The sequence below is a fragment of the Anser brachyrhynchus genome, assembly GCF_964034855.1.
Source record: "Anser brachyrhynchus genome assembly, contig: SCAFFOLD_199, whole genome shotgun sequence".
NCBI lineage: Eukaryota > Metazoa > Chordata > Aves > Anseriformes > Anatidae > Anser > Anser brachyrhynchus.
Genome location: NW_027663815.1, coordinates 129,923 through 137,393, shown reverse-complemented (window position 1 = coordinate 137,393; position 7,471 = coordinate 129,923). Strand labels below are relative to the sequence as shown.

At 51.4% G+C, this 7,471-nt stretch overlaps 1 long non-coding RNA gene across 1 annotated transcript; it reads left to right on the top strand.

Annotated features, from left to right (window-relative positions):
• Positions 1-816: 816 nt before the first annotated feature.
• Positions 817-3,859, top strand: LOC308186790. Its single transcript, XR_013944298.1, has 2 exons — positions 817-3,602; positions 3,638-3,859. It is a non-coding gene; the product is annotated as an uncharacterized lncRNA (long non-coding RNA).
• Positions 3,860-7,471: the final 3,612 nt, after the last annotated feature.

Sequence of the window (7,471 nt, the reverse complement as noted above, 5' to 3'; positions counted from 1 at the left end):
GTTCTAAATACGCTGCCCAGTACCTGGACTATAGAAGAGGCTCTTGATCGATTGTCGCGGATACCGATAGGCTCGCAAGCGCTATTGGTTGACGCTATTCGAAAGGTAGGGGAAAGTATTACTCAGGGACTGCAGGCTAGTCAGTCGCAGGTATTCGCCGCCCTTGCCCCCCTGCAAAGTGGAAAAGGACCTCACTCGTCGAGAAGACCTGCACTACGCTGCTATCGGTGTGGCATCGCGGGTCATATAAAGAGGCAATGTGGGACGGCTAATGTGTGGTGTCCCTCTTGCCGATCTGATACGCATAATGAAACCGCTTGCCGGCGGAAGACCCAGGGAAACGGGAAGACCAGCGGGAACCGCCGCCCCGCGATGACACAAAAAGCGGCTTTCCCCTCAACAGCGGCGGCAGCTGCGGAGACTCCAACCGAGACGAATCCTTTCACCTCCAACCAGCCACCAGAGGGAGCCTGGGGATTGGACTTGGCAACCGCAGTAAATGTGACTTTGATGGACAATAAGCCTGTTGGGGTGAAAACAGGCGTTATGGGACCTGTAAAAATTAATAATGAGCCTGTTGGAGCACTTCTGATTGGAAGGTCATCGGCGACATTAAATGGGGCTTTAGTGTTAACAGGACTTATTGATAAGGACTTTACTGGGGAGATACAAATTATGGTATCAGCCATGTTCCCTCCGCTACATATACCGAAGGGAACTCGATTGGCTCAATTCTGCCTGTCTCTTGCCAAAGCGACTGATCCCTTCCGCACCTGTTTGTTCGGGGTCCCAATAGGGAACAAGGAGGAGCTGAAACAACTGTTAGCACCATATTCCGCAAGTACTGATTTGTTCGATCTTTCGTCCAACCTCTCCGACGCCGTTGTGGCGGCGCTAGTGGCTCTGAACACGAGCTTGCCATGGGATCCCCAGGAACTGGATTTGTTGGGATCAGTGGCGGTAGGGAACACCAGTAATAACTGGACACAGACGTGCTTTATGTGGAATAAAGGAAAACAAAATATGACTCAATGGACTAATGTGACCTCTCACACAAGGGGGTTCGAAGCTAATAGCAGCTATTGCGGGTACAACGACACCACCAACACCACCATGGGGGCATACGGGAACAAGTCAAGCACATGGCCAAGGCAAACTGCTAAGGCCTTACCACCTGGTATATTCCTGATCTGTGGAGATCGAGCCTGGCAGGGAATCCCAGCAAATGCGCACGGGGGGCCATGCTATTTGGGACGCTTGACTTTGTTTGCCCCTGACCTACACAGTCAAGAATTGCGAAACATTACTCAACAATGGAAACGACGGACGAGACGCAGTCTCAAAAACTTTGGGGAGTGACTGCGATAACCAGGTCGAACTCTGGGGTCCTGCTGAAAGGTTCTTTTCAGCGGCACTTGTGCCTGGAGTGGCTGTGGCTCATGCTATGGCTAGTCTAGGGAAACTAGCTTGTTGGGCTGTAAAACAAGCAAATGTGACATTTGAAAAAAAAAAAAAAAAAAAAAAAAAAAAAAAAAAAAAAGGGAGAGAGAGAAACTAGCTTGCACATTTTAGGTCTGTGAAATTTTGTGAGAATTTTTTCCTGCACTGGACAGTTGAGAGAAAAAAAAAAAAAAGGAAAGAAAAAAAAAAAAAAAAAAAAAAAAAAAAAAAAAGCACATAGGGAATTATGTTAATTGTGTTTGTGTCTTTAGGCAAAGCTGTGGAAGTCTTGAAATGTCACAGTAGTAAATAACTTTTATTACTTTTTGGCTAATTCTTTTTCTGTTGGAACACTGAATTCTGTGCATATGTATATATGAACACAAATTGAAGGCCTCTACCTCCTGGAGTATACAACTTGGTTTGTTTACCTCCACATGATTTTTTTTTTTTTTTAAGTTCAGTGTGGAGACTTGAAACTTGAATGTCCCTTCCAACTTTTATATTTAAAACAAGACTAGAAAATTGAAGACTGTTTTTCACCTGTACATAGAAATATTAAAGGGTGGTCTTAAAATTTGAACATTGGTCTGGAGAAAAACCATGGTGTTTGTTATGGACAATTAACTGTTAAAGTTATTGTAAGTTATCTGTATTTAGCAGAGTATTTTCAACGAGTGATCTGAGCTGAAATTGGAGACTATTAGTAAGTTATGTTTGGAAGTTTTAACTTCAATGAAGTAATTATTTGCTGTGAAAGAGACGAACATTGAATGACTGAACAAAGAGGGTGCAATATCTTTGTTTTTTATGAGGCTCCTGAGAATAAAACCAACTGAAGCATTTCAATTCACTTGAATGAGAAACGTGTTTAATTAAAAGAGCCCAAGAAGACACTGGTATGAAAGGTAAAATCTCAGAGGTTGGTCAGTTAATGTGGCACACTTGCTGGTCACTTTGTAAAATGTAGATTTGAAGTACAGTGGTGAAAACATTAAATGTGACTACGCAGATGCTCACAGAAATGGCCCAGGACCTGGACAGCTTGCGACACGCTGTGTTACAGAACAGAGCGGCGATTGATTTTCTACTGCTGGCACAGGGCCACGGGTGTGAAGAGCTCGAAGGAATGTGCTGTTTTAATCTCTCGGACCATGGCGAGTCAATCCACGAGCAACTGAAATGGCTGAGAGACCACACCAAGAAGATAGTGGTCCAAGATAATTGGCTTGATAGACTGTTTGCAAATTGGTTTGGGAACATGGGGGGTTGGATATTGGGTCTGATAAAAGAAGGGCTACGCTTACTGCTAATAATTGTCCTAATTATAGTAGCGGCGCGAGTAGTATTTAGTTGCCTAATAAAAAGGCTCGAGCAGTTAACTAGTAGGGTTTTTCTAGCAACAGTAATAGCATGTGTAAGGTGTAATTGCTCGAAAAAGAAAAAAAAAAAAAAAAAAAAAAAAAAAAAAAAAAAAAAAAAAAGGGGTCAATGCCACACGTGCTCCTTATTGCAATGCATCTCTTTGCTGTCATTATACAAACTATAATAGCATCCTTCCTTGCGCCAGGAGCCGCTCTGCTCGGCTGTGGGATCGACTGTGGAACGGACGCCCCTAGGTGCACCCCGAGCATTTTTTCCTCGGAGGGGTCTCCACTCTCAGCCGCTCACCACGGGAGCAGACAAGGACCTCCTGAAGCTGCACACAAATTATTTTCAGTGATATTGTCTTGTGGTATGAATGAGAAGTGCAAGAGGCCTCTCTGCGTGATTGTGTGATTGTGTGATTGTGCTGTGCGAGTAAGAAGCAGTATCGCTGCGAAGCAACATTCCTAGCGCTTAGTGGCTTGTTGACTGATGTAGATTCTAGTAGGCACACTACTTTACAATCGTAGTTCTGCATGAGATTTTTGACCCTGTTGCTTATTGTACCTTGCTTATTGCAGTGTGTGCGGTGATTGATAGAAAAATCTATAGAAAGCTTTTGGTTCAAAATAAAAACGGGGGAATTGTTGAGGACTGGCTCGCTGCGCGTAATCACATTGATATCATGCAGCTGCAAGATAAGGAAATGGCGGATTACCGCACCCAGCTGGTCTAGAAAAACAAGAGCAAAGGCACGTACGCAAGGCTTGTCTGGGAACTCTTGTGAGAAATCCCAGGCAGCTTGTCTGGGAACTCTTGTGAGAAATCCCAGGCAATTAGAAACAATGATAGTAGAGGGCATACTGCCCTGGGAGTTATAGTTAGATTAGAAAGGGGAACTAGCGGATAGAAGAATGCGGAACTAACAGATAGGGCAGTAGATGACGCTTACCAATAAGGAGCTTGGCTTTTGCAATATGTATGAGCTAATTATCCTGTACACGATAAAAGACAATTGAGCTATCCATTAAAGCTGAAGCATACTTAACACTCATATTGAGCGTTTGTGTCTTCCCTCCGTCGACAACAAGTCCAGAGAGTGCACTAGCACCACTGGGGAATGCAGTGCAGTGAGTCCAGTGAGTACACTGGCACCAATGGGGATGCAGTGCAGTGAGTCAAGAGAGTGCACTGGCACCACTGGGGATGCACTGCAGTGAGCCCAGAGAGTGCACTGGCACCACTGGGGATGCGGTGCCGGGAGTCCAGAGAGTGCACTGGCACCACAGGGGATGCAGTGCAGTGAGTCCAGAGAGTGCACTGGCACCACTGGGGATGCAGTGCAGTGAGTCCAGAGAGTGCACTAGCACCACTGGGGATGCACTGCAGTGAGTCCAGAGAGTGCTCTGGCACCACTGGGGATGCAGTGCAGTGAGTCCAGAGAGTGCACTGGCACCACCGGGGATGTGTTGCCGGGAGTCCAGAGAGTGCACTGGCACCACTGGGGATGCAGTGCAGTGAGTCCACAGACTGCACTGGAACCACTGAGAATGCACTTCAGTGAGTCCAGAGAGTGCACTGGCACCACTGGGGATGCACTGCAGTGAGTCCACAGAGTGCACTAGCACCACTGGGGAATGCAGTGCAGTGAGTCCAGTGAGTACACTGGCACCAATGGGGATGCAGTGCAGTGAGTCAAGAGAGTGCACTGGCACCACTGGGGATGCACTGCAGTGAGCCCAGAGAGTGCACTGGCACCACTGGGGATGCGGTGCCGGGAGTCCAGAGAGTGCACTGGCACCACTGGGGATGCAGTGCAGTGAGTCCAGAGAGTGCACTGGCACCACTGGGGATGCAGTGCAGTGAGTCCAGAGAGTGCACTAGCACCACTGGGGATGCACTGCAGTGAGTCCAGAGAGTGCTCTGGCACCACTGGGGATGCAGTGCAGTGAGTCCAGAGAGTGCACTGGCACCACCGGGGATGTGTTGCCAGGAGTCCAGAGAGTGCACTGGCACCACTGGGGATGCAGTGCAGTGAGTCCAGAGAGTGCACTGGCACCACTGGGGATGCAGTGCAGTGAGTCAAGAGAGTGCACTGGCACCACTGGGGATGCACAGCAGTGAGCCCAGAGAGTGCACTGGCACCACTGGGGATGCGGTGCCGGGAGTCCAGAGAGTGCACTGGCACCACTGGGGATGCGGTGCAGTGAGTCCAGAGAGTGCACTGGCACCACTGAGAATGCACTTCAGTGAGTCCAGAGAGTGCACTGGTACCACTGGGGATGCAGTGCAGTGAGTCCAGAGAGTGCACTAGCACCACTGGGGATGCAGTGCAGTGAATCCAGTGAGTGCACTGGCACCACTGGGGATGCAGTGCAGTGAGTCAAGAGAGTGCACTGGCACCACTGGGGATGCACAGCAGTGAGCCCAGAGAGTGCACTGGCACCACTGGGGATGCGGTGCCGGGAGTCCAGAGAGTGCACTGGCACCACTGGGGATGCAGTGCAGTGAGTCCAGAGAGTGCACTGGCACCACTGGGGATGCACTGCAGTGAGTCCAGAGAGTGCACTGGCACCACTGGGGATGCACTGCAGTGAGTCCAGAGAGTGCTCTGGCACCACTGGGGATGCAGTGCAGTGAGTCAAGAGAGTGCACTGGCACCACTGGGGATGCAGTGCAGTGAGTCCAGAGAGTGCACTGGCACCACTGGTGATGCACTGCAGTTACTCCAGAGAGTGCACTGGCACCACTGGGGATGCGGTGCGGTGAGACCAGAGAGTGCACTGGCACCACTGGGGATGCAGTGCAGTCAGTCCAGTGAGTGTACTGGCACCACTGGGGATGCACTGCAGTGAGTCCAGAGAGTGCACTGGCACCACTGGGGATGCAGTGCAGTGAGTCCAGAGAGTGCACTGGCACCACTGGGGATGCACTGCAGTGAGTCCAGAGAGTGCACTAGCACCACTGGGGATGCACTGCAGTGAGTCCACAGAGTGCACTAGCACCACTGGGGATGCAGTGCAGTGAGTCCAGAGAGTGCACTGGCACCACTGGGGATGCACTTCAGTGAGTCCAGAGAGTGCACTGGCACCACTGGGGATGCAGTTCAGTGAGTCCAGAGAGTGCACTGGCACCACTGGGGATGCAGTGCAGTGAGTCCAGAGAGTGCACTGGCAACACTGGGGTTGCAGTGCAGTGAGTCCAGAGAGTGCACTGGCACCACTGGGGATGCAGTGCAGTGAGTCCAGAGTGTGCACTGGCACCACTGGGGATGCAGTGCAGTGAGTCCAGAGATTGCACTGGCACCACTGGGGATGCAGTGCAGTGAGTCCAGAGAGTGCACAGGCAGCACTGGGGATGCAGTGCAGTGAGTCCAGAGAGTGCACTGGCACTACTGGGGATGCAGTGCAGTGAGTCCAGAGAGTGCACTGGCACCACTGGGGATGCAGTGCAGTGAGTCCAGTGAGTGTACTGGCACCACTGGGGATGCACTGCAGTGAGTCCAGAGAGTGCACTGGCACCACTGAGAATGCACTTCAGTGAGTCCAGAGAGTGCACTGGCACCACTGGGGATGCAGTGCAGTGAGTCCAGAGAGTGCACTGGCACCACTGAGAATGCACTTCAGTGAGTCCAAAGAGTGCACTGGCACCACTGGGGATGCACTGCAGTGAGTCCAGAGAGTGCACTAGCACCACTGGGAATGCAGTACAGTGAGTCCAGTGAGTGCACTGGCACCACTGGGGATGCAGTGCAGTGAGTCCAGAGAGTGCACTGGCACCACTGGGGATGCAGTGCAGTGAGTCCAGAGAGTGCACTGGTACAACTTGGGATGCAGTGCAGTGAGTCCAGTGAGTGCACTGGCACCACTGGGGATGCACTGCAGTGAGTCCAGAGAGTGCACTGGCACCACTGGGGATGCACTGCTGTGAGTCCAGAGAGTGCACTGGCAGCAGTGGAGATGCACTGCAGTGAGTCCAGAGAGTGCACTGGCACCACTGGGGATGCACTGCAGTGAGTCCAGAGAGTGCAGTGGCACCACTGGGGATGCAGTGCAGTGAGTCCAGAGAGTGCACTGGCACCACTGGGGATGCACTGCAGTGAGTCCAGAGAGTGCACTGGCACCACTGGGGATGCAGTGCAGTGAGTCCAGAGAGTGCACTGGCAGCACTGGGGATGCAGTGCAGTGAGTCCAGAGAGTGCACAGGCACCACTGGGGATGCACTGCAGTGAGTCCAGAGAGCGCACTGGCACCACTGGGGATGCAGTGCAGTGAGTCCACAGAGTGCACTGGAACCACTGAGAATGCACTTCAGTGAGTCCAGAGAGTGCACTGGCACCACTGGGGATGCACTGCAGTGAGTCCAGAGAGTGCACTAGCACCACTGGGGAATGCAGTGCAGTGAGTCCAGTGAGTACACTGGCACCACTGGGGATGCAGTGCAGTGAGTCAAGAGAGTGCACTGGCACCACTGGGGATGCACTGCAGTGAGCCCAGAGAGTGCACTGGCACCACTTGGGATGCGGTGCCGGGAGTCCAGAGAGTGCTTTGGCACCACTGGGGATGCACTGCAGTGAGTCCAGAGAGTGCACTGGCACCACTCAGGGTGCAGTGCGGTGAGTCCAGAGAATGCACTGGCACCAATGGGGATGCAGTGCAGTGAGTCC